This window comes from Taeniopygia guttata, chromosome 9 (assembly GCF_048771995.1).
Source record: "Taeniopygia guttata chromosome 9, bTaeGut7.mat, whole genome shotgun sequence".
NCBI lineage: Eukaryota > Metazoa > Chordata > Aves > Passeriformes > Estrildidae > Taeniopygia > Taeniopygia guttata.
Window position 1 is genome coordinate 7,618,472 of NC_133034.1, and position 19,007 is coordinate 7,637,478.

Consider the following 19,007-nt stretch of genomic DNA (forward strand, 5'->3'; position numbering starts at 1 on the left):
TAATTATTAGACATACAAAATACAGGAGCAGATACTTGTTTTCAGAAACACCATAACCAATACCAGCTCTGCTGGCTGCATGTATTTTTTAATATTACTCAGCTGAGTTAAAACATGCACCAATGCTCTGATCTGAGGAGTGCAGTGGGAATTAAAATATTATGTCAATCACCCATAGAAAAGTCACAATCAGCTTCAGTTTCCTAGAGCCAGTGGTAAAGAAAAATGAAGATGCTCCCCAAGAGTTTATCTTTCCTTGATTTAAATCTTCTCATCATTAAATTAATGATGAATCTTAAATCTTGTTTGCTCACTTTCAAACTGATATTTAGCCTAGAGAAAGTGCTAGAGAAGTTTAAATAACACAATTAATATAACATTTTTTCCTAAGACTAATACTAAAAACTAATACTAATTGGTTTTGGCTAGCTTGGTGGTATTCCCAATGTCTGAAGTCTATGAAAAAAAAGGGTTAATTACAAACAGGATTTTGAGAATTCATTAAAATCCATACAAATCAAAAGGAGAGTCACTGGTTATAGTAAAGATTAAGACTTCTATGATAGGTTATGATAGGAAAACCCATCAGGCCAGTAGATCAGTTTTCAAATAATTTATCTTTATCATAAACCTAAGCCCCAATAGAATTTATTTTTATTTTTCTTTTTTTTTCTGTTTTCTTCAAAGCTAGGCTATTACATTGCGAACTGGCCAACAACTCATTCACAGACACTGTTACTGATTTCTCTTTAAGCAGCTACCTTCTAACAATGAAAATAATTGATTTTTTTTTCCTTATCTCAGACCTGGTAAAAAAAAATCTCTTGGAATAACTGAATAAAACTTTCAGTCAAGATGAAAAGTACTTACAAATGCACCTGAAAAGGGTGAAGAGAATGAAGAAAAGCTTCAACAATCAGAACCTTCTCTCCATCAAAGAACTCTATTATCTGTATTAAGTACTTTATTTGGAGAGGGGGAAACTATATTAGAAAAAACAACCAAAACAAAATTGACCTGAAGCTTTACTTATTTCCTTTGGTTTAATTTGGTCTCCCATCTGTGGGTGGCAACTAGCTGGCAACTAGCTCTCCATCACAGAGGAGTGTGAACTTGTCCCCATCATCAGGAGAATACAAATTTCTTCTTCCTGGCAAAGGCCTACAATAATCTATAGCAACATGCTGCCACACAAATGAAGCAATCAATTATCCTTTGTGAACAGTACTTACTAAATCTTAGAAGTTTTTTTTTCTTAAAAAAAAAAAACAAACACACTTCAATACCTCATTGGGTTTATATGACATCATCATTAAGCTGGGTCATCTAACACAAAACTAATAGCGTCTGATACACCCAAAGCTATGTGGGAGAAAGTATCTGGGGACTGAACAATTACTGCAATTTACTCCATACTTATTAAGCCTCAGCACTGGCCATCCTCCCAGTAATAGCATCAAACAAGTCAGCTGCCAGTCCTGCCCTGCCTTCAGTGCATAACAAGAGCACCAGGTACTGCAGGACCAGGGGGTGCCCAGCCGGGCACTGCCAGCACAGCTTTGCTCTGCCCAGCCAGGGCCACCTTGTGCTTGTAAATCAGGCAGTGAGGAAGGATTTTCAAACTGCCTTAGGTACCTACCCCGTAGAATGTTTATTACACTGATAAGATTCCTCTTCTGCTAGGAATTTCAGCCTAACACAAAAGGATTTATGGAAATACTTCACCTCAGGAACTGGTTTAATGAGAAACTGAGGCCATTTCCCAGTTCTCACATTGCTCTCATACCTGCCCTGTGTAAATAAAAATCACCATAAATAGTTCTTTCTGAAACAGAATTAAAACGTAAAAGCTAAGCTTTGATGCTAAATAAAAAGGCATCTGCCTCACTTGACATACTGCAATTTGCTCCACTAACTGAATAATACAAGAAGAAATGAGCCCCCATGGGTATCTTTCGCAATGTTACAGCATGAATGTTTTGAAACTCTACAGAATAGGTTAAAAGGGTATGTAGGAGATAGTCAAACACCATCTGGTCATAGCTGACACTTTTTAGAACTAATGTTGAAGAAAAGAGAACAAAAATTTAACAGAAAAAAATCTAAAAAATAAAAGAAGAAACAGAAAACATGGCAGTATTCTTGGCATACTCATTTGAAGTACTGACTAAATGAGAAATTCTGAAGGAAAAATAGTCAAAATCATTAGCCACACTTCAAGTTATCCAATTATTTTAGAAATATTTTCTCTAATTAACATTAACAATGAATTAATTGTGGTTGCATAACTGAATTACTGCAAAATTAAGTTCCTTTGAAGAAATATAGATAAGTAAAACTTGTTTTCTAAAATTGGTTTTCTTATTGGGAAATGAATTAATTATAAGACAGTCATATCTAGGCATCAAAGTAATGTAGTTATTTATATATTTGCAATGTTCTATTTATGGAGGGAAAGCATTTAAAGCATTCGCTGTTATCAGTACTAAACTCAAAACTGAGTTTTCCATTAAGAACAGATGAATCAAAGCAGACAAAAAAAATCAAAACTGTGTAATGAATGTGCATGATTTAATATTGTCTTGCTATTAAAGCACAATTTTTAAATAAGCTACTACTACTCCAGAAGATGTCCAAGTTTGTCAGTGATTGAAACCTTGTCCCAGCGCACAATGGTGACACCTCTTAACAGCCCAGCCTGTTAAGATCATACTGGCATGATCCAATTTTGACATTTATCTGCCATGCCTTGCACCCTGCACCGGAGGCACCACATCATCAACAGCTCTGATCTCTGACTCTGGTATTTCCCAAGACCACAGCTCCTAAATTACACTGAAATTGGCATATATGGAAAAATTACCCCAAGTTGTACTCTATTTTATATCCACCACTAAAAAGTTAAGATCCCCATCAGCAGGAGAGTTATGCTGTTTAATTTAACACCTGACAGTTTACTAGTTTCACACATTAAACTTACTGCCTCCTTTTATGGCACTGCCAATGAAACTGAACAGATCAACTCCCTACCTAATTATTCTTACTAAATTGTACTTGGTATGGGGAGTCACACAGCACCATTCATTATCGGATTATGATGAATTTCTTAATCAGCAATAAAAGCAGCATTATTGGACTACAGACCCATATAATCTCCATTCTCTTCAAACAAATGTCAACTTCAAGTTACTGATTTTCTGAACTGCTTTTTATGTAACACTTGGCTTCTATCAGTGAGACAAACCCCACATTTGCATATTCACTTTTCATGAAACCAGGAGCTGATGTACAGCCCAAAATCTACAGTCTACAAAGACAAATCTACAAACAAATCTACAAAGAGCAGTGAAAATTTTTAGAGCCCAGGCTCCCTTGGGTGGCTGCTGCTATGGGTTGAGTTGCTCAAAGGCACTGCTATTTCTCACCAGAGCTGGGATGCTTTCAGTTTTAAAAATCCTGTGTCCAGCCTCATGGGAATTGGGCCCTAATGGCAGACCAGATATTGCCAAGAGATCAAACTCTTTACAGTTATGTTTGTGCTTATAGAGGCAAGTAAAAATATCTTGGACTCTCTACAACTTTACTGTGTCTTAAGATCCTTAGTATTTTTAATCTTTATAAAAAAAAATTAAGTTTAAACCAAAAACTACTGTGGGAGACTCAGCATTTCCATCTTAAAAACCTTGTAAGGCTTTTGCTCTTGGAAAAATTAAGGTACTGATTAAGCAGCAATCTATACTATTTGCATTTTTTGAAGTTAGCAGTAGAGACCTTAAGTGTCCTCTAAAATGGATAAATTTGGTCATTGAAATAACCACTAAGGCAACTACGACTTTCACTAAATTTTCTACATTTTTTCTACAAATTGTAGAAAACAAATTATTATTTACAATTTGTTTTAATCAGCAGTGGCAGTGTTAACATCTGCACCACAGCAATCTTAATCAGGAAATGCCACATTTAATTCTGTCAGTATTTGGAATTCTCTCTCTTAAAAGCTCTTCAGTGTTTAGGTATCTTAGTGCTGTAACTTAGTGTTCAACTGGCTGTAATTAATCAAGTCATGATGTAATAAAACCACATGGATGTTTCCATTCAAAACGGTCAAACAATAAGCCAATGAACCACAACCTGTCTAGAAATGTTTACAGACCCCACTTAACTTACCGACATTTTAAAATGCCACATCCTGCAAATTTACACTGGTTCAGACAATGAATTTTCTTGCACGTAAGAGACCACCAAGCCATGCTGCTCTTACAGCCAAGTACCTGCAGTAAAAGCAGCAACCCCACAAAGCTTCACTTGCTGTTTTGGAGAACACATTTCATCAGATTCCAGATGGTTAAGAGAGTTAGAAATATAAGTGCTGGTTTTGTTGGTATGAATAAACTCAGCAGGGTGTTAGTTTACTATCCCAGATTTCTGCAGGTCTCTCAGTGCTCAGGAGAGCTTCAGGAATAGCAGTGCCCTCCTTGGCTGACAGGGACACACACTCTTCCTGATGCTGCAGCAGCAGGTGCCCCACTGCGAGAGCACAACCTCTGTGAACCGGATTCACATCTGGGCCTTAAAACACAGACATGTACTGACACACTACTTATATTTAAACTCCTAGCTGAAGTGGCTGAGCATCAGTTGGAAACAGGGATTTCTATAGAGCAATCCATAATTACCAAAATGCTGGATCAGCTTCTGAAAGTATCAGTCTGTTTAGAGCCGGCAAAACCAAGATTTTCATTTAGAGACCATAGCTCATTATGTAAACTTAGTTAAAAATTGTAGAGAATCAAACCACCTAAAATTTATTTCCTAAACCAAGCAATGCCACCAAGCAATGCCACCTTTTTGCAGAATCATTTTGCTAGTATGACAATTCTAGCTTTTTGTTCTGCTTGATTGTGCCTAGGTAATTACAGCAATGAACTATTTTTAGGTGCAGCCCTGTAGTCAGCACAGTGCATACACTTCATCTCTCCAGCCAAATCAGCTGGCCTGGCAACAGGCAGCTTGGCTAATGGAATTACCATGTTATCCAGTGGTTCTGCATTCACAGAAAAAAGAGTTGAAAACTCCCCTTCCCTGGCCCATCACAGCTCTCCAAGAAAGTTCTGTAGCAAAACATTCACATTCAGTATGTAAAAATGATACCCTTTCTGATACTGACTTTTTTTTTCCAGCAAAGTTGACATATTGTGGTCTGTTCCATTAAAGTTTTCCAATTGCTTCAGATATGGCAGGGGAAGAGACAAACAGGATTTCTAGACTCCACAGGCAATATTTTCCTGTTTTATGTGTTTTGTAGGCTTCTTGTTACCCTTTGTCCATATTCTAACTTCTGTCCAGCTTGACACTGGTGCACAGTTATCCTGATTTAATGTCTTCTAGAAGTTTTACTGGCATGACAGCTTCTCCTGCCAGGTAAGTCACAGGACAGCTTTATCAATCAGTCCTAACAGGGGTCCCCAAGGTGTCATTCCTGACTCCCAACAGTTCAATACTTCTCTTGCTATCATTACCCTTGTTTTTTTTTGTGGTCAAACTACTGGTACAGTCAGTGAACAGCAACACAGCCCATTTAGGAGAGAATGGCTCAAGAGGAATGCAGGCTTCCCAAAGAGAAGGGAACTGTGCCCCTCTCAGTGTTTCTTCAGTGTCTGTAGCCCTGATGTCTCCCTTTCTAGCCCAGTTCTGGCTAAGTTTCACATTGATTTCAAAGTAAAAGCAGGGTAAGGAAATGATTAATTAAATCCTTGGCAGAGTAAGCAGACAATAGTATGATACAACAGAGGAGCATTTCCATTAGGATGTGGAACAACACAAAGCTTTCTCTGTGACCAAAGCCCACCAGTGTGCCAACCACAATCAACAGTAAATGCCATTGCAAAAGAAAAGCAGTCAGTGATCATGCACAAAGTATGAACAGATGCATCATCATGCAGTTCCTAAAAGAGGGGAAGTCTGATGTAAAGTGACACTACACACATCAAGCAGGAAAACAAAAAATAACCAAAAAGAAAAAAGGTAATTAATTTTTTGGCGATTAGCCTAGCTAGCATTTACTCCAGAGAATAATTTTTTTAAAAGGTGCATGAGATTACACCTGGCCTGAACCGCAAAAAAATCTGAAAAATTCATAAATTATTGGATTAGTTCTGCCCAGGAAGCCAGCCTGGTACACATACCCTCTACAGACTAACTGTGCACAGTAAGAAATAGAAAAAGTTGTGCTGCATTAATTTCTCATTAGAAACAAGGAGGGAAGAAAAAGAAAAACATGCTTAAATGTTGAGTGCAGGTCCCCTCCATAAACCACAGCATAGCCCACATTTGACAGCACAGTTTTCTTCAAAGCATACACTGTAAGAACTGCTCACAGAGATCAATTCCACAGTTCAAATGCTTCATCCATTTTGTGTTTGTTTTAACCAAATTGGCTGATAGAATTCTAATTATTTTTCTAAAATTTCCTTAAGCAATTTTGTGGCAAAACCCCCCAACGAAGCAAAAAAAGCCCAAACCACCAAACTGTGGCTCTGAACTGCAACTGTTTAACCAGACCTTTTACATTTTTGCAGCCAAATTAAAAAAACATACAATTGGGAACCAAAGAAGTCAAAATGGTCTGGAGTAATCGCTGGACCTTATGTCTCTGGTTTCTTGTATCTGGAGAACTTTTCCCAGGACCTGCTAACACAGCTCCTCCCTGCACCCTTTGCTACCCTGCCCTGCCTGAACACACAAAGCTGTGAGGAAAATCCTAAACCAAACCCCAAAAGAGGACTATGCAGTCCCAGCCCTGGTGCTTCCAGACAAGCAGAGTCCAGATGGCGCTGAGTTATGGACATGATGCATTTTCCTCTATGTCTGCACAGCACTGCAAGCTCCCTTCACTTCCCTCCTTTGGCCTCATGGGATTTGGGAGTCAGAATCTAAAACAGGAGATCTGGAAACTGCAAATGCAATTTCATGGTGTCCTGAAGCACACAAGACAGTTAACTGTGCTATTGCAGTATTGTGCTGCCACTGTACCTGATCCATCTCAGTTTGGGAGTCTCTTCCCTAAACTCTTTCAAAGACAGGCAAGGTTCATCTTCTCCATTACTATGAAACACTGCAATGTACTTTGCAAACCTTTCAGGAATCTGAATACATCCTGGTTTCATCCAGGAATGGAATCCCAAAATTATTCCTAACAGTGGCATATGGAAGAAGAGATAGGCTAAACCATCTCTGTTCAGTTTTTTTTTGTTTTTTTTTTTTTTTTTTTTTTTTAACTGTTTAGTAGTCTCACAGGCTTTTCCTCTCTCTCAGGTGAGTCTTTTCCCAGAGAGGGTAGGAGATAACAGTGGTGCATCCACTAAAGGCATTTCAAGCCAGGCAAATACACTGTCACTATTTTGCCATGATATATTTGAAGATATACTTGAAGTGGGCATAGCATTTTGGTTTGAAATGTAGCTTCTTAATAACATTTAACTCCAAAACCTGCAAGGTTTAAATAATTTTTATCTGGCAAATTCTGTTAAATTCTCTGACAGAGTTAGAGCTGGATGTCATGGACCAAACTTTTCCATCTAAAAGGGTTGTCCCAGTTTCCTTCTTCTGCATTTTGGTTAGGGAAGAATATACCTTTAATTGATGCCTCAGCTGTGAATAATTACATATACTGACATTGCTACCTACATTATCTTGAAGAGTGACATTTCTAGAAAAAAATAGTAATAATTAAAATTATATATTAACCATCCTAATTATCACAACTAAATATAGCACCATAGATTTAAGTGATCTTGAAAATCAAGGCAGGACAAGACATAGACTAAATAATCTATAGTTATTGACATCTCCACCTACATGAGCTGGGTGAAAACCACATTGTGTCACTATGTAAACAAGCACTGGACTGCTTCCACGGTTATATCCTTCATTGCTGAGAATAAGCAAAGAGCAATACGAAAACACACAAAAGCCTCCCACAAGGCAAAGAATCTGATTTGCATCAACCAAGGTACAAAGGACTATATCTTCAGGCTTGCCAGTATTAATTACAAATCAACTTACAAACACCAAGTATGATGAAAGTCATTCCAGTTACATGCTCATGAACACAGAGTATTTGCAGAGAAAATAAATCTCCAGAAATCCTATCACAGAGTTATTTATTCTCTGCAAAGGAAGGCAGTGCTGCTTCTCTGACATGCTTGGAATTAATGCAGACAAACAGCAAAGAAAACTGCAGGCGTTTCTACTTTTTAGAATATTTAAAGTTCTTTCCACAAACTTGCAATGTAATTTTTTAATAGTTTTTGAAGAAGCCATTCACAGTCCATCCTAGAGGATAAACATTTCACTGTGAAGTCCTCCTGAACTATCACAGTCATAAAGGCTACAGTTCACTGGAAAGTGTCAGTCCTAATGCTATGGCCATGATGCTGCCTTCCAGACCCAGGCCCACGGTATTGTACAAAGAAGGCATCTCTTGTCCATCTGGAATTCCTTCTACTACAGCATGTAGGAGATATCAAACCCTTTGTCTTTTTCTGATCCTGTATCCGTTGATTAAAGGTTGTTTATAAATCTTGAAATTTCTACCAGAGCATGTTTCTAAATAAAGTGTTTCTAAATAAAGTTCTACTTGAGAATAAAGAAGTACTTCAAATATTTTCTGGAGTATGACTTCAAGTTGTCAATATGTTTCTAGTTCATCTGAGGTAAACAATCTATTAGAAACACGCTGGATTTTTGTCTTGCAAACATTTAAATCTGCACATTGAGGCTTTTTTTCTGTTTCTGAAGATATTTGGTGCCTGCCAGCTAAACCTACAACCAACATCCTTACAGTTTCATGATTGATTTTGTGGGGACAGAATTCAGAGAACAAAATCCACGTTGTTTCTGTTAAAGTGGAAGCCATTTCCCCCTTACCTTTGATCACATCTGAGCTAGTTATGGTGTTAGAGAGAATCAATTGCTTTGTGGACTGACAGGTTTGCAAACAGAAAGCCCAAGTTATAGCTAGAAAACACATCTACCCTATAGGAGCAGTTTTTCTCCTTGTGACATATCACAGCAGGCACAGCAGAGCAGAACTCCTCTTAACTCTAGAGAAAGCTTTCCTTTTGAGGAAGCAACCATAAATCATGTCACCCTGACCCAACAATGGCTGAAAATTACTGTGCTTCTGATAACCCCAGAGGATAAAGGAAAAACTACAGCCAGTTACTGAAATTCCCTGGCAAGAAACCCCCACAAGCAGAAGATAGCCTGGTTTTGAGGAATTGCCTCAATTTCTGCAGATACAATTTTGTGGCCAAAATTATTTGCAAGTGTAAATTATGGGCCCAGTCCAATACTTACTGAGGCCACCAGAAAAAGGTCCTATTGATTTCAGGAGGGATGAAATAAAGCCTACATATCAAAGTGCAGTTCTTTAAAAAAAAAAAAAAATCTGGATAAGTACTGTTTGAACCTGGAAATAATTGTGGATAAAATTCCAAGTCCTGAATGCAAGAGACAAAATTGAGTTACATATAAAAGTCAGGATCAATAGCTGTCAACCCCCTGGGCTGGCGAGGCTTTATTACTGTTGTGAAAAAAACTAGTTTTGGATTGGCCACATAGTTATTTATAATATTTTACTACCTACCCTGTGTATTTAGGTCCACTTATAAGTAAATTCAACAAATGGAGAAAATATATTTATGGACATTTATGTCCACCTATAAGTACATTCAATAAATGAGTATTTCACATCTTCATGATGTTTGTAGTGACATCCTGGATGCACCTATTTTAGTGAGCATAAAGCAAATTATTGCACACTCACAACTAATTTAATACAAATACAGCCAAGAACTTCAGCTAGCACCTAAGGGCAGGTCACTATCTTTACTTGCTTGCTGTGAAACAAAGATATCTTGAGTCCCTTCATAAATGGAAGTGAAATCTTAAAAGTAGTAAATATTCATGTTTTAGCCTGGCTTACTTGAAGGACCTAGATGAGCTTAGTGACTTTCCTGTGTAACATCTTAAAATTAAGATAAATTTCACCCTTGTGGATGTATTTGCTTAAGTCAACTAATGGCCTCCATTTATGCAGAATGTGAACATTAAAATACTTAAGTTTAAAGTGAATTAACAGAACATGTAAATTCTTGAATTCTGTCACGTATATGCACTAAGCAAGGCAGAAGGGATACTGATATAGTAACTGGGGATACTGATAGAGTAACTGAAGAATTTCTGGGAAGTTTTCACATGACTTAGAATGAAAAAGGGGAGATTTGATGGACAAGTCTGCAAGTTAAAAATATGTTTTGGTGAAAAAACGTTATAAAAGTGATTTTGTAATGCCTGTAATATTTGAGGCCAGATTGTACCATTGGAAAAGTACACACCCACCTGAGTACACACATCCTTGAGTCTTCCCCCAAGTACTTGGGATAACCTTAAACTCCCAATGAAGTTGTTAAAAGTAACAGAAACAGGCCCAGAGAAGAAACAAACCAGGCTTCACAGAAAGTATCATTTGTGCACTAAAAAAGAAAAGGCCAAAATCAGCATTTACTTTCTAAAACTCAGAGTGAGGTCCCCTCACCCCATGTTCTTCAAAGTCAGTCAACAGATGAACTGGAATGATACAATGCAAACATGCAAGAAGTATACAGGATTATTTTGAGGAAAAGTGGTTAAAAAGGGAACATTTAAATTTTTGAATAGTCTAAGGTAGGTAACCAAGGAGAAGGAAGTAATAGAACATATTTTGAGCAGATTTTCTGCCCTAACACACACATATAATTCACCATGGCTATTGCTGTTACAGTATCAGCACATTCACAGCAAAGCATTAACAACACATCAGTTTAATTAAAAATAAATGATCGTATATAGGGACTTAAAAGTTTATACTTCCATGAAAATAACAGTGATTTTTAAAGTGCATCTCAATGTAGCATTAAAATGCATCTCAATGTAGTGACTAAAAATTTGCCAGAATAACATTCTCAAGCAGAGCTAGCCTTAGCTTCAAATACATCCTAATTTCCAATAAACACATGCTTGTTTTTCTAATACTATTATTGTTTATCTGATAAAATATTGCGTGTTTGATATTAATTTAAAAACAAATAATGGAGTATTTTTTTTAGTGCCAGGCCACAGGGAGCTTAAATTTGCTATTTATTTGATTTTCTTACTTCTGTTGAATGAACTTAACTAGATGGACTGTATGAACCTGGTGTGAGCTTACACAGCAATTCTACTGGAGACTGAGTTCCTTATCTCTTCCAGCCTAACAAAAGGAACCAGGCTCACCATAAAAACCTCTGGCACCTGAGGCTCAGTCCCTTCATTAGGATTGTTCCTTTTAAGATACTTATCAGAAGGCAGGACTAAAAGGAAGCTTAGTGAGGAAGAAAAGAACATGACAAAACAATACACTCCCTTCTGTATCCCTTCTGCTGCAAAATCCCCACAGGCCCCTGAAATCTGAATGCATCCATGAACAGACTTCAGATAGCTCTTAAACAAAGAAAGGCATAAAGATAACACAGTTTACATTTTATAAGTTTTCTAGGTATAATTTAGAGTCCACAGTTTGAAAAATTAATTCTGTGTCTACAGCTCTGTGCCGAAACCATTTTGAAGGTAAGAGAAGCACATTTAGAAGTCTGCATTCCAGATGTTTCAGGTTCTTAAATGCTATTTTCATAAGCAACTTTGGTATTTTATCTCCAACTCACCTTGATTTTCAGAAACCTTTTGAGATGTTTTTGAAAGTGTTTCAAATTAACCACAGATCATCACAGCTGCAATTACTGCCTCTTCACTTCTTCTCCTGTTCAAAAGAATACCCTGAGCAAGGACTTGGCTTGTGAGATCAATACTACAAGATTTTTAACAGAAGAATTTCTAATTATATTCATTTGCAAATTAGCAGTACTGCAATTTCCTTTAGAGCAGCAAAATAATTGCATTCCTAGAGCATTTTATTGCAGCATAGTTTGTTGACAATCTAGACTATATGAGAGGGGAAAAAATGACATCCCTAAACAACCACACAAGATACAACAAAGAATTTCAGCATCTGAGTGATACAGTATTCCAGCCTAATACACATTGAGCTGAATTTCAAAAGATTGGGATTAAGAAAACTTTGATGCAGATTAATGTCTTCTCTAAAACCACATGGGGATTGTGCAGCAGGAAGAAATCAGGAGCTCCTTTAAGAGCAGATGCGAACACTTCCTTCTATGCTACTCCATCACCAAGAGCATTTCCTTCAGCACAGACAGTCTGTAATACAGCTGACAGGCAAAGAAGGAAAGAAGTCAGGTGACACTAATGGCTCTATTTAACAGCAGTCTAAAGTAGCAGTGCACCAGAAGTTGGGCAATCTTTCCAGAAAAGAAACAAAATTAAAGGTAATTACTTATTTTTGAAACATGACAACTAATCCTACTAAAAATAATTTTAATAAGTGGTAGCAATGAGCAGAGACAAAACCAGAAAAGAATGCTGAGTATATTCAGAGCATTTAAAGTAGCAAATGTTTCTCATGGTGAAAATATTTGTAAAAGAAATGAAACAGGAATGTACTTTTCCAGTTCTTAATCTAGTCACCAGCAGAGACCCCACAGAATGCTGGCAGGACACCCTTGTCACAAGGACATTTCTCTCTGTGCTCCTCTATGAAAAATCCTGAGAGAAATGTCCCTGTGACATATCCTTAATCTTTAGGAATCAATGTTTTTGGTCAAAACTATAAATATCCGCTATTCCAAAATAGTATCACTTCTGATTATGTCAAACATTTACATTCCAGTGTTAATCAGTGCACACCATGCTGCAGTGCTTTGACAGAATTATTTACTCCTCTCTATAAAATACATCTTGTCTGTAGAACAAATATGAATATTTCATGATGTGCAGTTTTCAGAAGCAAATGTTTTATTTTCATTAACTTTTGCTTTATTCTGCTCTCCAAAATCTTTTAAGTATGACCACTCAGACATTTCTAGAGTAAATAAATGCACTGCAATAATCTGAATGCATCAGGAGGTAATTTGTTTGACTCCCAAAACCTTCACATATCTTGATCTGTGAATATTAACTCATAATTCTTGCATCTCTTACACTTGACAGTGAACATTTTAGTAGCTTTCTGTGTGCATACACCAAACACATCTGTATGTAAAAAAGGATAGATATGTGGGTATTTCCATGTCTAATTAAATGTCCACACAAAATACACTTAGTAGCAAAGTAGAGTATAAAAACTTCAAGAAACTTTTATAGGTTGAATGTTGTGCATGCAGTCCACTGACAACAGAATGAGCTGTTGGGGAAGTTCCACTTGCTCACATAGTCCTAAGTAGCCAGAATGCTGTTGAGAAAAAGCACCTGGAACCTGACAATTCCCAAAGAGTTTGTTCTCTTCCATTTATTATCAAAACAGAAATTGCAACCAGCAATTTTGTGTTAGAAACACCAACCCAGAAGACCTACTTGTATGAGAAGTCAGAAGAAATGGGATTCATATTTCTCTCTAATGAGAGTGCACACAGCTCATTTTCTTCTGTAAGAATCACCTCTGCTGTCCATGAAACAAATAACAATATAAAGTGTTAAACCTGTTTCAGCTGTCCAGGTGAGACACGGGAAAGGAAGAAGAAACCATGAAATTACCCAGGAAGAGTCAATAACATGTTATTTGACTTTATGAGCAGAAGTAAACATCATTCAAGCTGTAATTAAATTAATGCAGTATTTTGGATAAACAAAATTTGTGTAAGATCTGCTGCTGCAGGAACCTCTGCCCCACAGTACTAAACCCAACCTCCCTGGACTGCATTTCTGGACTGCTGATCATGCTCCCTGTATGACAGGCAACAGCCCATCCCTCATCCCATCGACTTCCACTCCAATTCTCTGGGCCCCAAGCAAACATACAGGTATGCGTGTATCAAAAATGCCATAATAGTTCTTAAAGGAAGGCAAAACTTATGAATGTTATTTATGCAAAAGAGAAGAAATAGGCACTGGCTAAGGCAGGCTGGCTAGGCAGCAGCAAAGCTTTCAGCAGGATTGACATGGGATTACTTATATCCTTCATTCTCCTAGGAGAAGGAATTATGGATGAAGAAACAACCTATGACTTATCAACCACCTTTTGAAAGTGTGCTTTACTTGTCAGGAAGCATTCCACTTGTTAGAAAGCATTCAACTATTCCTAAATTGGATATTATTATCAGTCAACAAAATAAAAATTAATGGTATTGGTTAATACCTCTGCTCTACCTCCCCTTCAGATTTCAGGTTATCACCTTCCCTTCTCTAGGGCCTTGATCCCTTGAGACGGCCTTACAGCCTCTTGGATATCCAAGGATCATAATTTTAGTATCTAATTATCCTTGTGAGCAGCCACTGTAAGCATCAGCAAACTTCAGTAGAGCTTTCAAAGGGCACTGTGCAACACAGCACGGTCCATTTATATGAAGGTTAATTGGTCTTTCAGGAACTCATCCTATTTGCTAAAATAACATACAACCCTAGTGCAATAAAGTGATTTTGTTGCTTTGTCTCAAAGCTGAAAGACTTAAAAAGCTGGCTTCCTTCTAGGGAAGAAGGGAAGCATCTAGGGCATATTTGGCAATAAGTTTCACACTTGTGTTGTTCAACAGATGTTTAAAATGGATTTGCAGACTATAAAGCTGATTATTCACCAGCAGTCTGTGACCAGACCACGTCTCAGCAGAGTTTTAAAGAGCAGTTCAATAAATAGAGAATAGGAGATTCTTAACAAGAAATGGCACCTTTGGGTTTAAGAGGCATATAATTGAGTAGGCCAAAAAGTCAAAGAGACTCAACTAACACTACTCAACTACTGGAGTGCACCAGAACAGGTCTCCAGAATAATTTAGGAAATGTCTGCTGTAATCTTTGTTTTCTGCTGCAGCACATCCACATTTAACTTTTATCACAGACACAGTTAGGTCTGTGTACATTTTATCAAAGCCTGCCTTTCAGATAAGGGATCTGAGATAGGAATTCTCATCAGAATTCACTTAAAAGAAAATCTGGAGTAACCTTAACGGAAGCACATACTTCATATGGGACACAAATAAATAGAACACAAATAAAAAAGAAATGAGAACCATGTATTTTTCTGTGTCCAAGAAAATATTCAAAACCAGAGCCTTGAACACAAGCAATATTTATCTCAGGAAGCAAAACCACTCTAATTGGAATACTTGTGCTGAGAGCTGAGTTATATTACCCCTGTTCCATGTAAAATCAATTGTCCATCACACTTACTATTGCCTGTGGAATTCTGCTTTAAGGGCTGCTTAACACGTGATCAACAGGCTCAGAGATGGAGACTTTTGGGGAAATTACCAGGAGCTTTATCAGTAATTTCAATAAGGATCAGTCTTTTCACCATCAGAATCTGCAAATTTGTCAACAGTGACAAACTTATAACACTTTTGATTGGACAAAAACAGTGAGCTTGTAAAATCCCAGTTTGGTTGTGCTCATTTGGAATTCAAGTAGTTTGCACTTTTAAAATTAACACAAACTGAAGGGACAGCGCTTTAATTTAGGCTAATTAGGAGCAAATTAGGTAATATGGATAAATCATCTAAAACCCGTGAATGGATGCATGCCATTCAGAAATTACTCTCCCAGGAGCAAATTCTGAACTACAGGAGGGGACTTTCTCTCACTCACTTCAGCATCTGAAACAAGCACTCAGAACTGCTTGTAAAGTTTCTCTGTGGAGATTAAGAAAATGTGTTGATCTAGAATCAGGCATTAAGTGTTTCTTATGCTGAAGAAGTTCCAAAGATAAATGGATGTAGCACTGATATTTTAAAAGTTGATAACACATGAATGTTCAAAGTCAGAATCAAATATTTAATTCTGCTGGAAAGCTGAAATTCTTAGCTTTACACTGCTTTATTGTATGAGATTATTTCACCAGGAGGTAGTAAACTCATACAATAAGCCATAATATATCTAATAAACCTATAATAACAAATAATAAACATAAATTTATAAACCAAAGGACATGAGCCCAAGGAAAAGCAAATGGTAATAGAAAAAAATGAGCTTTTATGAAAAAGAGAGCTGGTGACAACTAACCTGATACTTTGATCATGCACTTCTAATTCTTCTAGGGCCCGTTAACATTTAGAAAACATCAGTCCCAGGTTTGCATCTGGAAAATAAATAGTGTTGGTTTAGGAAATTCACTACCAATCCTTATGAAATGAAGGCAGTAAGAAAGTAGAACTTACAGCCTCACATGCTAAAAGGAGCTAAAAACCAGCATTGCAAAACAGTAGCATGCAGAGTTTTTGAAAAAATATATTGCACAGCTACAAAATTACTCAAGTGAAAATGAAAAAAAAATAGAGTGCAGCAGCAGAATTCCTGCCTGTTTTCTCCATTGCTTTTTCCCTTCAGTAAACAGTCATTGCATTGGCATGAATATGGGTCAAAATCCATAAGAACATCCTTGTAGAACATACAATAAGCCCAGCTCTCTCCTCTTCAGGTTTGGTCCTGCTGCCACTACAAAGACCAATGAAAATTGCTTTTCATTTGACAAATTCAGAATCAAACCACAAATGTGATCCAAAAATCAAGCCTTTCCACAAATTCTTCTGTGATGGCATTTAACTTCTAAAGCCTCCCAGAATTAAATAAGGATTAAATGCCACTAACGTCAGATGCAGATGTGAGCATAAGTCTGAGTAAGTCTTCAGTGACACCAGCCTCTTAGTCCCAATGGTGCAGAGGCATCCAAACTATTTTAAGGTATGATTAATGAAAAGCCTAATTTTGATTTATTAAAAGAGGTGCTCACTTAAATACATAAGTTTCTCATCTACTGCCACAGAATAGGGAGGCATATGTAGTTTTTAATATATTCAGGGTGAAATCTCTCTATGCAGTAAGTGGAGACACCACTGGTGCCACAGTTAACCACTCATTACAAGGAGCACACAGACTCCTACTCATGGGGAAACATAAAGGTAAAAATCCAAAGGATTTATGTCTTTGCACCACAAAATCTGTGACAGCTCAACAGTCACCTGGGCTCTTGGGGCAGTTAATGCAAGACCAGGGGCTCCACCTGGAGCTCTCTGCTTCTTTTGGATCCTCTGCGATCTCACAGGTATGGGAATAATGATAAAAGGAAAATGAAATCCAGGATAACTCAATAAGATGCATCTGCAACATGGTGGAAACAAATGTTCCCTTTTTATCCTGAATATTCTCTTAAAGGCCTTTGGGATCTGTGTTTTCAAAAACAATGTAAAAGTACAAGTTTGCGGTATTTTGATTTCATTGTCCAGCGCTCAAAACCAGCTGAGAGGACAGACTGAAGAAAACTGTTAATGGAATTGTACATCCCTTCGGCCAAGCTCTGCGATGCGGCATCGGCAGCGCCTGCAGCGCTGCGAGACAAAAGGGGCGGCGACAAAACCATTTTGCCGCGAGCGTGAATGAATACTAGAACACCGATAGCGGGGAGACGCTATCGCTGACAGACCTTTGAAAGGAGGTCACCCGTGACACTGCGGGGCAAAGCCGCGCTGCCTCCCCCTCGCTAGCGGCACTGGAATAAGGCAGCGAGCGCTCATCGCTGCCCGGAGCAGCGCCGGGCTCCTGAGGGTGCACAGCGCTGCAGCGGGAGCAGCACCGCCTCGGAACCCGCTGCCACCCGGGCACGGCACAGCGATCCTCCCCCGCGCTCCGGGTATGGCACATCGCGCTGCTTAATAGGCCAAAAATAGCAAGGCAAAACAGGAAGAAAATACGTCCGATAACATTGACAAAGCGCAGTTTAAACAAAGGTGTTTAAATAGGCAGCATAAAGTGCCTCTGCCACAGATTCCGGAGGCACTCAGCACACATCTGGCGAGAAGACTTCGGCACAGGAGCGTTCGAGATGCTGGGAGGGAGCAGCGAATCGCCAGGGAGGGAGGAGCCGGCTGGGGCCGCCCCGGGGCGGTGATATCTGAGGGGCGCTAAGCGGCGGTGGGTGCCCTTGCCCTACAGCGGGCACCGCCGGGCAGGAGGCGCAGCTGTGCGGTGCCCCCCTCACGGCCGGGATGGGGCTGTGCTGTGGCCCCTTCACGTGTGTTGTGTCCCCCTCACGGCCGGGATCGGGCTGTTCTCTGCCCCTCTCAGTGCCGGGATGGGGCTGTGCTGTGCCCCCCTCACGTGTGTTGTGCCCCTCTCACGGCCGGGATGGGGCTGTGCTGTGCACTCCTCACGTGTGTTGTGCCCCCCTCACGGCCGGGATGGGGCTGTGCTGTGCCCCCCTCACGGCCGGTATGGGGCTGTGCTGTGCACCCCTCACGTGTGTTGTGCCCCCCTCACTGCCTGGATCCGGGCTGTGCTGTGCCCCCCTCACGTGTGCTGTGCTCCCCTCACCGCCGGGCGGGTTGGGCACGGGCAGGCTCAGGCCGGCCCGGCCCGCGGGAGGTACTCACCGAGCGCGGGCAGCAGCGCCGGGCCGGCTCCCCGCACCCCGCGGGGCGAGGGCGTCCGGCCCAGGATCCCGGGAGTGCCCGTGCTGGAGAGGCGCCGCTGGTCCCAGGCGTTGCCCCGGCGCGCTGAGGGGAGCCCGGCCCGCGGAGCGAACGGCCCTGCGCCCGCTCAACGCCCGGGCAGCGCCGGGGCTGCCGCTCTGCCGTTGGAGCTCAGCGCTCCCGAACCGGCTCCAGCCAAACGTTCCTTCTTCGCTCGGCTGCGCCTGCTGAAGGTAGGTAGCCCTTCTTACAGAAAATAGCGTGAGGTGACACTTAATACTTCTGCAAATATCTGTGGAAGTATGTAAAGTTTTCGATTGGATCGCAGAGAGTTTTGCTGAATAGTTTGCTGTGGATCGCCGTGGAAAGGCAATCGTCTGACACGCAGAAACAGAGGGTCAGAGGTATTGGTATCTGGGAGTATGGACTGGCTTTGCATCTGGTAGGAACTTTCTAAGC

The 19,007-nt window shown here is 39.6% G+C and overlaps 1 protein-coding gene across 1 annotated transcript in view; it reads right to left on the reverse strand.

The window, feature by feature from the left end:
* Positions 1–18,609, reverse strand: part of SPSB4 (splA/ryanodine receptor domain and SOCS box containing 4) — a 158,429-nt gene extending 139,820 nt beyond the window's left edge. Inside the window, exons 1-2 of the mRNA XM_030280529.4 lie at positions 18,510–18,609; positions 16,147–16,222 (exon numbers count right to left, since the gene is read on the reverse strand). The gene's annotated coding sequence lies outside the window, so the exon portion shown is untranslated. The remainder of the gene's footprint in view (positions 1–16,146; positions 16,223–18,509) is intronic.
* Between the last annotated feature and the right edge of the window lie 398 nt (positions 18,610–19,007).